This window comes from Mauremys reevesii, linkage group 11, assembly GCF_016161935.1.
Source record: "Mauremys reevesii isolate NIE-2019 linkage group 11, ASM1616193v1, whole genome shotgun sequence".
Lineage (NCBI taxonomy): Eukaryota > Metazoa > Chordata > Testudines > Geoemydidae > Mauremys > Mauremys reevesii.
In genome coordinates, this window is record NC_052633.1 from 4,280,029 (window position 1) to 4,295,110 (window position 15,082).

The window sequence follows — 15,082 nt, forward strand, 5'->3', positions numbered from 1 at the left end:
AGAAAGATTCAGTCACATAAAACTGAAATTTCCAAATACCATGTCTGGCTACAGTGTATGTATATAGTATGTACTGACCCCTTAATACAACATATGTACTCTATTGCATCAAATAATATCCATCTGTTAGTAATAACCCCTTCAAAAGGCAATCATTTTTACCACTAACGTAGTAAATTGATTTCCTTAAATATTTTCTCAGCAGCTATTTTCTGCCTTGTGTGCGTAAAGTTTGACATTGTACATAACTTTGTATTTCTAGTGGATGTTTAAAATTGACTTTCTAAAATCATTCTGTATTTGTTTTTTCACTAGAGCGTCGTTTTAAAAATAAAGACGTGCAAAGCGGATGACGAGATCTAAAAGATCTGAACATAAAAGGCAGGAAAAACTTACTGCAGCTGTTTTATATCACTCTGATTCGTTGCACATGTCTCATCTGGCCCAACTGGTTTAGAGGGGTAGGGAGTATGTGGATATGACTCCAGTGTGTGTGTTTGTGTCCAAGGGGAATAACTACAATGTGGCTTCAATATTCCCATTAAATTCAAATATCCAGCTATGCAGTGTTTTCGGAACGAGCGATAGAACATGTGGGAACATCAGGCAGCTCAAGATGAACTAAAGGACCTTAATATTCGATTTGCTCTTCTATGTTGTATTTAATTAATTATTTAAGTGCAGGACACAATTAAACTGAGGGCAGAGTAGGTTTTAGAAGGGTAGAATTGCATCGGGGAACTGGCCAGCCCTGTCTAGTGATTTATTTGTGAAATCTGGATGCCAAGGAGACCCCCAAAATGGCACTGAAGCTGCAGAGGGAAGGGAATAGAATCATAATGGCACCAACGTCAACTGTGGACGGGAGATGTAGCAATGGGCTGCTCAGAGCCAGCAAACGGAGATATGACAGAATGTTCCCAATCTGCTGCCCCCTGGGCTGAGATGACTGGAAACTTCACAAGCTTTAACTCACGGAGGCGATGTATTGACCTGTGCTAGGGCCCTTTGGCATTGCTCTAAAGGCACAGCTCACCATTCTCCCACTGCTGGGGAACTTTCAGCTGATGCATAGAGAGTTCTATGCTAGTTCCCGCAGTGCAGGGGCATGGTGGGGGCTGGAGGCAGGGGTGGCTCCAGGCCCCAGCACACCAAGCGCGTGCTTGGGGCGGCGCTCTGCCAGTCGCCAGGAGGGCAGCAGGCGGCTCCGGTGGACCTCTCGCAGGTGTCCCTGCGGAGGGTCTGCTGGTCCCGCGGCTTCGGTAGAGCATCCACAGGCACGCCTGCGGGAGGTCCACCGGAGCCACGGGACCGGTGACCAGCAGAGCGCCCCCCCGCGGCATGCCGCCCTGCTTGGGGCGGCAAAATGGCTAGAGCCACCCCTGGCTGGAGGTGCCTGGGCAGAACACTCTGCTTCAGAGCTCCCGGCTAGCAAAACGCAAAACCTATCTACTGAGCTATAATTATACAAATGAGGGGATGAAGTTTCTCCCCTCTCTTGTAGGACATTTTTTGGTGCTCACTAGGCGTATGCAGTTAGCAATCCACGTAATGCATTGCCTCAAAAGAACACAGATCAAGGGGTACAAATCTTCTGTTGAGATCCAGGACTGTATCTGAGTATTATATTAAACAAATGCATGCGTTGCTTTTGTGCCGATAATCTCTAATGTGCAAGTGAGGTACGTTTCATTTCATGGACAGAAGGCAGATCTAGGCCCACGTCCGTAGGATGTTCTCCATAGGGCGAAGGGGCTGAGGTCTGTAAGACATTAGTGAGAATGTGTGTTACTGGTCCCTTTCTGGGCCCTGTCCACAGAGGATATGAGCCGCAGCTGCAGTTTGAACGCTTTAGCTCAAGTATCAGAGGGGGAGTCGTGTTAGTCTGGATCTGTAAAAAGCAACAAGGAGTCCTGTGGCACCTTATAGACTAACAGACGTATGCCAGCCAAAATGGCAGCCAACCCAAAAGCATGGAGTCATGGTGGCTCATTAGATTCCCTCTCTCATTGTGCAGCCACCTCTGGGCTCTGTTCAGCCTTGGGAGGCCATGGTTGGCTGCTGAGGGAGACAGGGAGCATGGATTTACATGCAGTGCTCCCAAAGCAAAGAGGGATAAGTAACAGGGAATAGAGGTGATCTACTTAGTGCAAGCGTTAAACACGCCCGCTGTGGGTTACGGAGCCCACAGAGGTGGCAGGCTGGGGTAGACAATGGCAGAGTGGCATGTCTGTCAGTTGTGATCCCAGTGTTAGCAGGAGGGATCTAGAGGCTGACCAGAGTTTGAAACACCCATGCAGCATGTGCCCAGGAGAAAAGCCCTACCGAAGGACAGCAGAGCAAGACTGGTGCAGAAGCACCCGGCCATGCCAAATCAGGCCTGAGTGGAGTGGGAGGAATCACCCACCCAGCACCTTCAGCCCTCCCAAAATGAGCGCATGAGGCAAGGAAAAGTCCAACATAAGTTAATCCACCAGCATTAACTTGCTCTATGCAGACAGCCAATCCCATCGGGGTGAGGGACCAAATTCCTGCACGTTTGAGTGAGGGGGGAGCCCATGGCAGTCCAAAGCAGCCCCGAGGCCTTTGGGAGGCACGCAGCTAGATGGGATGGCTAGTCTTTAGCCATGGGTCCATGTGTCTTCAGCCTAAGCCGATGGGCCCTACTGATCAGCAGTTCATCACACGATGGAATTCTTCAGTAGGGCTTGCAGCATTCAGAAACCAATGAACTATCCAAGTAGGTTTCCCCCTCCGCCCCACTGCACTTTTTCCAGGGGATGGAAGTACATGTGATGTTAGAGAGAGAGAGAGAGAAGCTGAGATTTTCAAAGTTGCCTGTGGGATTTAGGGGCTCATTTCCCGTTCAGTTTAATGTGCAGTGGGTGTTCAAATCCCTAGGGGGATGTTGAAGATCTCCGCCGTAACATACTGTAGCAATGTTACTTTCTAAGTCACGCTTCAGTGACTTTAAAAACATTTCATTTGGTGTCAAAATGGCATTAGCCTGCCTGCAATTTGGCAATAGCTGTAGCACTGAGATACCAGAGGATCAGACCCTGAGCAGAACAGTGAGAGGTCTGTTTGCCAATCCATTTTGTACCTATATTTTATTCACACTTAATTAATATAAGAAAGTAAGAGCTGCCATACTGGGTCAGATCAATGGTCCATCTAGCCCAGTCTCCTGTCTCTGACAGTGGTTGGGACCAGAGCTTCAGGGCAATGCACAGAACAGGAAACTTGGAGTGATCTGCCAAGTCTTCCCTTCCTGGTTTCTGGCAGTCAGAAATTTAGAGTTGCCCTGAGCATGGGGTTGCATGGCTGACCATGATGGCTAATAGCCATTGATGGACTATCCTACATGAACTTATCTAGTTCTTTTTTGAACCCATTTATACTTTTGGCCATAACAACCTCTCATGGCAATGAGTTCCACGGGTTAATTGTGCGCTGCTTGCAAAAGTACTTCCACATCTGCTGCATATTAATTTCATCAGGTGACCCTTAGTTTTTGAATGGTGTGAAAGGGGTAAATAACAGTCCTCTATTCACTCTTTCCACTCAATTAATGGTTTTACAGACCTCTATCATACCCCTCCCTTAATGGTCTCCTCCCTGAGCTAAACAGTCCTAGTGTCTCCTTGTCTGAAAGCCATTCCATACCCTGGATCATAATTGAGGCCTTGGCAGAGTATTTTCTGAGCTACACTCAGAGGCTGTGTCTCTTTCTGAGAATAAAACTCCACTCAGTGTGTGCAGAAATAACTCAAGCATTTGTATTTTTAAATGAATTAAGGGTCGGGGAGCCATGGGTGGAGGGCCTTACTCCTCTCCATTGGGTACCCACTTCACGGGTAGCTGTGTGGAATAAGAGCAGCCTCCGTGGGGCCGCTGTGCCCCCTCCCATGCATCTGGAGGGGGAATGGGCAGCAAAGGATGGGGAATGGGTTATCTTTGGCCCCACCTCCCCAATACACTGAGCCTTGGCACCTGAGGAAGTGGGCGAGGCCAGGCTGGCATAGATTGCTTCTTCTCTGAAGGAGAACCAGGGCCCAGAGAATGACTCTGTCCTCTGGGCAGAGCAACTACACACTGGGCCTACCTCAAGGCTTGCGGCAAAGCCATGACTGAAGCACAAGCAAAACAAAAAGCCCCTTTCTAGACTTGCCAGATAGGAACGAAAAGGGGTAAATCAGCCCAACTGACTTAAGCGTCTTAGAAAAACAGGCGATTCCATCTCTTCTTAGCTATTCTAACTTACTAACGGGAAAGTGAGAGTAAATCTGGCTGCTGCTGATCTACTTCTGCAGAAATATTTTTATGATACATGAGTTATCTCTGTCCAGTCGTCCCAGGGTACCAACTAAAAAAGGCTAATGTAGTGAGGACATCCGTGCTTATCTCTTCAGCTCTCAGCTTTGGCTGAACTTCATATGATTCTTTCTGGTGTGAGTCACAACGGTCTCTCAGTTGCCAAGAGACGTGTTTCATAATCTCCGTTTTGCTGCCATCTGCTGGAGTCCTTGACTAACATTTCTTCAGCGTATGCAGCAGAATGTACAGTGTTCTCTCAAGTATTGGGGTAAGTCAACGTGAGTTTTATACTCACGATATTTATTGCTAGTATAGTAGTTGTCATATTCAAAGCAATTTACAAGTATTAGTGAATCCTCACAATACCCTTGCATTAGGTAAACTCAATGAGCTCCACACTGGTAAACTGGTCAGGGGAAATTGAGGCACAGAATAATTAAATGCCCATGGTCAAAGAGCAAGTTGGCGGTTGAACTGGGATTAAAATTCAGTGTTAAAGAATCCAACTCCTCCTCTAAATGCAGTTGTTTGAAAAGGCGATGTTAAATGTCATGTATGTATTCAAGTTCTGTGTTAATGCTCCTCAGCCCTTCTGGCATCTGGCACTTCTACAGCATCAGAGAAAAATGAAAAGTCACTGGCCCATAAAAAGCAGTTCTAACGTGGGTGGAATTTGACTTCACCTAAACATGACCAATTTTTTCTGCAGATGGTTTGCAGCAGCACCAAGGAATGCAACTGCATTGCTGAGTCAGGGTCTCACATTGGCAGCTCCTTTTACCCATCCAACCCCCACCAAAGAGAAATCCTGTTAAATCAACGGGACTGCTTATGGGGAACTGAATTTGGCCCATTCTTTCAAGAGGTAAAATTGGCTGCTAAGAAATTTGGGACTAAGGAATCTCAACTGTGAAAGGGAGCAAAGAAACAAAACCCCTTTGGAGTCTCAAAATTGTTTCCTCTTTCTCTTAGCATGTCCAGAGAGAAAAGACTAACCACACCATTAAAGCAGGGCTTTGCATTCTCAAACTGCTATGGAATCCCCAGACAGGGGCCCTTTCCTTACGATTCAGAAATGTCTACTTGTCTCAGCGCCCCACCTGTATAATGGGACCAGTAGCACTGCCTTGCCTCCCAGTGGCGTTATGAGGATCAATACAATAAATATTGTGAGGTGCTCAGATACTCTGGTAATGGGGGGAGGCCACTAAGACAGAACTTCCTTCTGCCCCTTTAAAAATCTGATCCTAACAAACCGAAAAAAACCAAATTCGCCTTCACTCAATTTCTGACCATTTCAAACCAGAGGGAGCGACTCTTGCGTTTGCACTACCCACAACTGCTGCTCTCGGAATACTGAGACACAACTGATGATCCGTTTCTGGTAGAGCTGACTACAATGCAGAACTCAGCCAGGCCTAGTGGCTGTCACAAAGCCAGGGAACCACAGCCCCAGAGGCCATATTGTTTGTTTACTCTGTATTTTAAGTCAAATGAGTTTTAAGTGTCCGTTCCCACATTGGCCAGCTAAATACTTACCTCAGAAGTCTCCTAGTCAGTTACTGATTTCCTGGAACTTTGTCCTCTGAGACCTGAATCATCTACAGCTGCTGTTCAATAAATTCCAGTTCTGAAGTTATCTGGAAGACTGCAGAGGACCATACCCCAGAGTCAAAATCATGGCCCCCAACGTTAATCAATGTTAAATGTTTGACAGCTGGAGGTCTAAGCAATTTTGCAGAAAGCTGTTTGTTCTACAAGTCTCCCTAACCGAATCTTTAGCCTGACATACCTGCGGGAGGCTCAGATGTTTCTTGTTATATAGCATACTCCCTGAAATCAAGTGGTGAAGGCATTTGCTATACTGAATGCTGCCAGATGCCTGAAAACAGAAACAAATGATTTAGAATAACCCTTTGCTAATAAGAGATTCTTGCTGAAGGATCTAAATTTGTGCCTTTCTCATCTGTTCTCTTCATATCGTACAGGGTAACATTTTCAAAAATTCCTAAGAGACCTAGGAGACTAAATCTAATTTTCAAAAATGACTTAGACACTTAGATGCCTAAGTCCCACTGGTTTTCAGTGAGACCTAGGCTTGTGAGGGCCAGGTCTTCGAAAGTATTCAGGTGCCGAACTTCTTGGGAGTTAGGAGCCTGAACCCCTTTGAAGATCTGGGATTCACGAGCTTATGTCACCTTTGAAAATGGCACTTAGATTCTTAAATCACTTAAGCACTTTGAAAATCTTACCCATTGGTCATATTGTGGCAAACAACACCATCATCAAACAAGCCTCAGATCAGGCTTCTTCTGTAGAGCAATGAGAGTTCCTATGCATCCTCAGCTGACATGGCACACCACTGAGTTCAGTGGAGCTGCACCAATTCATATCAGCTGAAGACCTGGCCCAATCAGTGTTTAACAGCAGAGCTGCTTACTGATATTGAAAACTGATGACACTTGAAATGTGAAGGTTTTATTAGGATGATGTCCTCTCCCAAAGACTGCAAGTTAGACTTGGACTAAGCAAAAAACAAAAGGTTTAGAACATCTTAAAACCTTTCCATTGCAACCCAATTTTTCTTAGCTCTCCTGTTTTGCTGAAGGCTGGGTTACACGTTTTGGGATATGTTCTTCTCACATTGTACCTGGGTAGCTCTCACCTGTGCTAGCTCTGATGGTAGTTGCATATGTGCGTTTGAACGAAAAAAAATACCCTTTGCCTCCAAATCCACTTCAGATGTATGGAAATATGAAGGGGAGTGATTCATTGCTGATCTACCTAACCACTAACTAAAGTCAGTAGTGATCTCTGGTGAGAAATGTAGTAGCTGGATCTATGCACTCTGTGAGCCCCACTTGGTAAACTTCCCCAGCCTTATTATGCAATCCATCAGCTGTTTCATGCATCCCTAGAGGAAAACGGAATGAGCACACAAGTTAGGAACAGCCGCTCAAGCGGCTCATCTCAATTATGTCACATTGTGTGTTGACTTGCTTATTTTATTCCTTAACTTTGCCTATTCTCCTTGTGCCTGATCTGCCCCCTGCTGGAGTTAATGGGAGTTTTTCTGCTGACGTCATTGGCAGTTGGGTCAGGTCTCCGAGGCACGGGGTAAGGTTCCACAGAAAAGTTCTTGGAAACTCTCCATTCAGCAGAGCCGATACAATGCAAACATTTTAGTTCTACAGCGTCTCTTCGTACTCCCCTAACTGAAGACCACATACCACACCCTTCTGTCGCAAAGGCGGTTCCTTTGGAGCAGATTTCCCAGCCCTCTTGTGCCGACATCAGGGAAAATGCAAGTACATCAAAGAAGGGAGAGGAAAGGAGAGACAAGGGTTGGTGGTTAATTCATACTGAGCTGCGAGGGATTTTTCTCTTTAAAATCCTCTTGTTGGCTTAAAATCTGGTTATTTTCTACTTCTTACATCTGGGACTGAACCAGAGCAGTTAGTAAGAGGAAAGGGAGTATTTGCTGAAGAAACGAGGAAACTCCCTCAGGAATCAATGACTCTTTATATGTTGGAACCTACTGTACCAGGTCCCCTCCACCCACGCTGCTCGTCTTCTTAATATAGAACACGGATCGTTAAAATGTGGAAAAACTGATGGATGTGTGGAACACCAGTGCTTCACATCTGATTCACAGGAGAAAACTGGCACAAAAGACCACCGAGAGACAAACTACATTTAATACACTTAACCGAGAGGCAGGGAGAAGAATGGTAAGCCAGGTTTACAGTTCATACTGAATGTGACCAGGAGAAGCTGGATAGAATGAAATCGCAGCCTGACAAACAAGAGGAAAATGGTAACCTCAGGCAAATATCTCCACCGAAGGTGCTGATGATACCTCCCTCCCCCCCTTAGGTATTTCACACATGTGTCAAGATCATAAACCTGAATTATAAGAGCAAAATCATTAGAGCAAAGTAAGAAGTAAGTGAAGGATGTTTTTAATCTGTCACGTGGGAATACATATCCACGCCTAGGGACGAATTCTGATGATACTGAAATCAGGGAAAGAATAGTCTTTGAGATCAGTGGTAGCAGGATCAGAGCCCTAGTTTTCAGCCTGAAAATCTCATCCCACAAAAGCCATGGATCTACAGGGATTAATCCGGGGGAGAACATGATCGGATGGCAGCTCTGCTTCATGGATGTGGGGAGTCATGTGCGCTGTCCATCACAGCGCAATCCGCTGTCAGTCACCCCTCATTTGTTCTCCTCAAGGGGCGCTTCGTGAATATCTCCGTTGTATTCTGAAGAAATGGCGGGAAAGGGAGTGACGCTATCTCAACCACGGGGACTGGTGGCAGTGCCATTCAGCCAGGAGGCTGGCTGAGGAGGGATGATCCAAGTAGTTAGTGGGCTTGCCTGGGACTCAGAAGACCCAGGTCCAATTCCCTGCTCTGCTACTGGCTTCCTGGGTGATCTTGAGCAAGTCACTTATCCTCTGTGTGCCTTGGCTCCCCACCGGTAAAGTGGGGACAACCGTATGGCCCTACATCACAAGCATGGTGTTGAGCTAAACATGTTTTAAAATGTGAGGAGCTCTGATGACAGGCTCTAGTTGAAATGCCTGCTGCAGTGCAGGAGCAAATAGTGGGATTAAACTAGCAGATGGGGGGCAAAGACATGGGATTAAAACTGACAGTCCCCAGAGATCCTGCATGAACCACCACAGGGAAAGAGCCACAAATAAGTGGAGAGCTTCCCCTCTCCGCAGCGTCCCACTGGAATGAAGCTGACTTTAGCCAGCCGGAGTTGGGGCAGGAGCGGTCTTGGCCCAGATGTCTGGTCAGGAAGCAGCTGGGGCCAGGAACATTTTTCTCACCAAGGGCTCTGGTCAGGAGGGGCGTGTTGCTAGAGCAAATGGGCAGGAGCTGAGTCAGAGCAAAAATCCCCCAAGAGCAGACGCCCAGCTACATTTTCGGTGGCCCCAGCCGGTAATAAAAGTCTTGGGGTTTCCCCTGGGAGGGCATCTCTGTCGCTCTCATTGGCAGTTGTATACACAAAGGCCAGGCTGTTCCCTCTCCCCCCATAGTCTTCCAGGGCATTGCATATAAAGGACCAGAGTGTGTAGCCCCCCTGGGTTCCACAGGAGCACTGCAGGGGGAGGGTGCCACTCAGCGTGCACGTGAGTAGCAGAATCAGCCTTGCTGGGATCACTCGGTCCCCTCCTACCTCTCTCATGCATCAGTCCCCCTGGGGAGACAACTCTGTGTGGACAGAAGTGGCAGGGTGGGGACTCAGCCAGCAGGGCAATTAGATAGAACAAATGATTAGCGTCTCCATAACACACCTTGCCCCCGGGGAGCCTGGCTATTACGCGCCCCCCTGCCCGCAGCCAGGGTCCAGCTTGCAGAGTGAATCGCGGCTATGCACCGCACCCGGAACAGATCACGCAAAACCCCACGTCTCCGCTGCCCCGTAGGACAGGGAAGGAAACTGACACTGGCCACCGCTTCCCATTGTCACCACTACTCACTCCCACCCAACCCACCCGCACCAAATACACAGCACGGGAAACTGACGGAGCTGCCACCTCCCACCTTCCGGGAAATTACTAGGGATCCAGAGGCTCTTCCAAGAAGTCACCTAATGCGGTGAAATGTCCAGCAGCTGAGTGAGGGCAGTGGGTGGCAGGGGGCAGATCTGGGGGTGACAATGGATGGGCGGTTGGGGGCAGGCCAGTGGCCAGGTGGGGGGGGGGGATCTGGGAGAGACTGGGTGGGTGGGGGCAGGCCAGTGGCCAGGCTGGGGGGGGATCTGGGAGACACTGTGGCTGGGCAGGTCCGGCAGAGCCCTAGCACCCACCCTAGCACCCACTCTGCAGTGAGCGGAGCTCAGAGTTGTTGGTTTCCTTTTCATTCTGGAGGGGGCCAAAAAAGATGTGGAAGGAAAGGAGTAAAGGGCCGTTTCCTATGCAGCCATAGGGTGTGTCCTGCCACTGGGCAGTGTGTGCCCCACCGTGGGGACTGGTTCAGAGGTAACTGCAATAAAACACCCCAGGGAAAAGCACTCCTGCTGCAGCCATGCCCAACGGCTGGCCCGACGTGGGCTGGCCCACCTGATCTCCCCACTCCTGCAGCCTCTCCGCACAGAGCTGAGCCAGTGCCAGCCTGGCTCTCCCACCATCCCCCTCACCCCAACAGCACCAGTCATTCCAAGCAGGACAAGCCAGGACGTTTGCAGCCCGGGGAGGACGGCACAACCAACAGCCGCCCGCCCCCTCCACCCAGAGCTCGACTAGCCAAAGGCTCTGGCACAGACGCTACTAGCATCCTGCCACCGCCCTTCCTGGGGCCCCGCCCTCGGGCACGCTGTCCCTCCCCGGAGCCACCCCCCCCCAGACACCAGCCCTGCCACTGCCCTTCCCGGGGCCCCCCCTCGGGCATGCTGTCCCTCCCTGGAGCCACCCCCCTTGGACGCCGGCCCTCCCCGGAGCCACCCCCTCGGGTGCCAGCCCTGCCACCGCCCTTCCCCAGGGCCCCCCCTCGGGCACGCTGTCCCTCCCTGGAGCCACCCCCCTCGGACACCAGCCCTGCCACAGCCCTTCCCCAGGGCCCCCCTCAGGCACATTGTCCCTCCCTGGAGCCACCCCCACGGGTGCCAGCCCTGCCACTGTCCTTCACTACGGCTCCCCTCTCGGGCACACTGTCCCTGCTCGGGGCCCCCCCTTGCGTGCCAGCCCCACCACCGCCCTTCCCCAGGGCCCCCCCTCAGGCACACTGTCCCTCCCTGGAACCACCCCCCCTCCCAGGTGCCAGACCCACCACTGCCCTTCCCCAGGGCCCCCCCTCAGGCACCCTCTCCTTCCCTGGGACCTCCCCTTGGGCATCAGCCCTGGTACTGCCCTTCTCTGGGGACCCCCTCGGGCGCAGGCCCTGGCACCACCCTTCCCTGGGGCCCCCCTGGGGTGCTGGCCCTGCCACCGTCCCTTTTTGAGGTTCCCCCTTAGGCGCCGGCTCCACTACCGCTTTCCAGCCCCTCCTCCCCGCCGGGCACTGTGCCAACCCCTCCCCGAGGCTCCCCCTCAAACGCTGGACCTGCCCCGGTCCCTCCCTGAGGCGCCTCCTTGGGTACCAGCCCTGCCACCGCCCCTTCCCAGCCCCCACCCACCCTTCCCTCGGGCACGGGCCCTGCCACCGTCCCAGCCCCTCCCTGAGGTTCCCCCTCAGGCACTGGCCCTGCCACCGGCCCCTTCCACTGCCCTTCTCGTGCTGCTCCTTAGACAGGGCTGCAGCAACATTTACAACAGTAAGGACAGCAAAGCCGGGACCTCGGTGGTCAGCAATGTCAATAAAATGCCATTAGTTGCTTTGGACCCTATTCAGTTCCCCTCTCCTTCCACAAAAGGCTTAAAATTGCTCCTGCTCTGCTCTCAGCTCTCTCTGCGCTGCTGGCTTCCAGCTCCAGGATTGCTCAGGTAGCTGCGTCTAGCTACAGGAAGAGGGAGCAGAGCTAGGAAGAGTGTCCTGAGTGGTTCTGGCATGGGATTCAGCCTGGATGTTACCCTGCAATAGGGTGAAAAATCAGGACAGGGAGTGGGGGGTAATAGGCGCCCGTATAAGACAAAGCCCCAAATATCGAGATTGTTCCTATAAATCTGGGACATCTGGTCACCTTATCCTGCAGGATTCAGGACTATTACACCCGGGATGAATCTAGCTCCTTGATCTCATAACTAGGAGATAACGCTCTGGCTAAAATCACCTGAAATCTGCAAAGTCAGCACATGCAAACTCAGAGCACAGGAGACAATCTCTCAGGACAGCTGTGATATATAGAGCATTAATAAACTCTGGGCTATCGGAGTTCCTGTAGAGAAAGAAACACTTACCCCAAATAAATGTGAAGAATTACTTATTCCCAGACCTTTTACACCAAATTATCTGCAGATTGGACTCATCTCTTCCCCTTGGCGTTCAATCTCCCCTTCCTGGAGTTTGTTTATTCTCCACAGTGAGCGCGGGGTTGTGAACGGTAAAAATCCTCTTGCAGTTTTTCCAGTGAGGCTGGAGCAGCAGAAAACGGAGCTGCCTTTGGTGGAGGATGCAGCTCCAAACTGGATTGTCTCCAGTGTTACAGTCAAGGCCGCCTCACTGAGTGACCCAAACTGTAAATGAAAACCAGACTTGCATTACGTTGTTTCTTCTGGCCCTTCTGCGGGGGTGATGTCACAGAGCCAGCGTTGCCTCTGTCCCACAGCTCTTCAAAATAAAGTTTGTCTCCTCTCCGATCACCTTTCTGAGTCACTGTGTGTGGGGAGGCTCTTGAGACTGGGATCGCTGTTTCATGCTGTGTTTCCCTGCTAGCCAGGGTTTGACTTGACCCCTTTTTTCACTGGTATCTGCAAGAAGAAAACAGGAAATGCAGTCTGCTTTTCCAACATTTAAAAATAAAAATCTGCTTCTTGGGATTACGGGGCTCACACAATCTATTGTAATAATCCCTCCTTGACTGAGGAAGGGGTTTTTCATTTTACCAGCAAGTAAAATCGTCCCTGGGTTTTAGACTGAGCAATAAATAGGAGCAAGCCCTGCGTTCCGTACTGAATCTCTTGTTATTAAAGAAACAGTGGCAAGAGGCAGAACTGAGGTTGCAAAAAGAACCCTCGGTGTGGCATGTTCCAATGTGCTTCTACGTTGCAACAGGACAGCATTAGTGGGATTTTTCGTACACTTTCCTGGGCTTTTCCTCTGCTTAATCTGTCATCAAGCAATGTGTGAGTGTTGTCTTTGTGTGATATTGCAAATCTCTGAAAAATAAGGTCAGTGTAAAAGATAAGGATTTTGATTAGAGAGACAAGGTGAGTAAGGTAATATCTTTTATTGGACCAATTTCTGTTGGTGAAAAAGTCAAGCCTTGAAGAAGAGCCCTTGTAAGCTTGAAAGCCTGTCTCTTTCACTCACAGAAGTTTGTCCACTAAATGATATTACCCCCAACCCTTGTCTATCTTATATCCTGGTGCCAAGATGGCTATGACAACACCTAGTGGGATTTTCAAATGTGCCTAAGTTTTTGCCAGTAGAGATTTCAAGGTGAAAGTCCTCTTTAAAATCCCATTCGACACCTCTCTGCATCGTTAGGTTCCTAAATACCTTTAAAAATCTAGCCCTAGGGGCCTAAGTCACTTTTGAAACTGGAACATGGGCTCCTAAATTGTTTAGGTAGTTTAGAAAATTTAACCTACTTCTTCAAACAGGCAAGAAATGTCAAACAGGTATTTAATGGTCTATGTAACCTTCTACCTTCTAAATGATGGGAGTCATTGATTGAAATTAGAATAGTTTGGTTTTGATTTCTTTATAAAAGAAATTAGGATAAGAAAACCTCTTTATTCTTACCTCTATTTTCTTAGTTCAGCCCTATTGAGGCTGGAATCAAGCTAGTTTAGCAGTAAAATGTTTCTCAAAGGATTTTACACATTTTTACAGGGGGATTTACTATGTTTGTTCTTGATTTTCTGGCATTTCAAATATCAGCCACATAAAAAATTGCTGGAATGCTCTAATAAAGGAACACCCTGGAGCATTCATACTGATGTAATGATCAGTTTTCAAAATAGCACTTGGCATTCTTTGTTCACGATCAAGTAGGCTACTGCCTTAAATTAGGCAACTTGAACCTTGAACTTATATAAAGATGTAGTACAAACATTCATACTACGTGTGTCATACTGAAAACAGACCCCAACTCCAGAGAACCTGACCTCAGAGGAAACTAATTTCTTAGCAGGAATTTGATACATCTAGGAAAGTGTCCTCAAAATAAGGGGCTGAGATCCTCAGCTAGTATATATCGGCGTAGCTCGGTTGAACCCCTGGAGCTGTGTTGATTGGCACCACCTGAGGCTTGGTTCTAAATTCTAAAGTGTATCATCTAAGAGGCAGGGAACAGGGATTCTCAAGCTTCTCCTACTGTGGTTCACATCTTGATATATTGGCCTCTGCATCACTTCTCCTTCCTTTAGTGATCACTGGCACTGCCTCCCATTGCTGTCATGATTGCTTGGACCACCTCTTCCCATACATGATTGCATATAATTCCTGAGTTGACCACAGTAATTACTTCCATGGAAAAGTAATATTAGGAGTGCAGTGAATGTATTTTTAGCTGCATTTTTAAGACAATTTGGTAGCTGGAAATAAGGAGAGCCGGCACCATGTGGCCAGCAAATACTCCACAGACCTCCAGTAGTTTACAGCCCACACTTTGGGAACCTTGGATCTGGGAGTCTATTCCAAACCCTGCCACTGGCTTTGCTGTGTCACCTTGGGCAAGTCATTTAAATCTGCATTCAAATACACACTCAAACTGGTGCCTAATTTATGCATGTATCTATCACAACTGTATTTATAAGAACTGAAACTCACCTCCGTGCAGATGGCAAGTCCTCTACGCAGGAGTGACTTACATCTAGCAATGGGGAACTGTATGTATAGGTGACTAGAACTGGCCATTTGCATGCACAATAACTCAAATTTGCACATGAAGGCGTGGCAGTTGCACACACAAATTAGGGGTGCAATGGCACATATATTTAGCACATGCATTGCATGCCCCCAAATCAGGAATCACACTTCTCTGTGTCTTAGCATCCCCACTTACCTTCAAGGGTGTCATGAGGCTTAATTTAAGCTTACCAAGCAGGCTGCTATAAAAGGACTATGGAAGTCAACGTTTCATTATCTTCTGCTTCTAAAGTGGAAGAAAAAATAATGGATCTGCATGGATGTTATAGATTATGTGG

General features: G+C 48.6%; 1 protein-coding gene across 7 annotated transcripts in view; it reads right to left on the reverse strand.

Moving 5' to 3' along the window:
* Window positions 1-12,528, reverse strand: part of COL6A3 (collagen type VI alpha 3 chain) — a 113,651-nt gene extending 101,123 nt beyond the window's left edge. For 2 of the 7 annotated variants that reach the window (XM_039494309.1, XM_039494308.1), the window contains exon 1: window positions 12,170-12,518. The gene's annotated coding sequence lies outside the window, so the exon portion shown is untranslated. Of the gene's footprint in view, window positions 1-12,169 lie in introns of all 7 variants that reach the window. The other 5 variants (XM_039494311.1, XM_039494310.1, XM_039494305.1 and 2 more) reach the window with 4 other exon arrangements.
* Window positions 12,529-15,082: the final 2,554 nt, after the last annotated feature.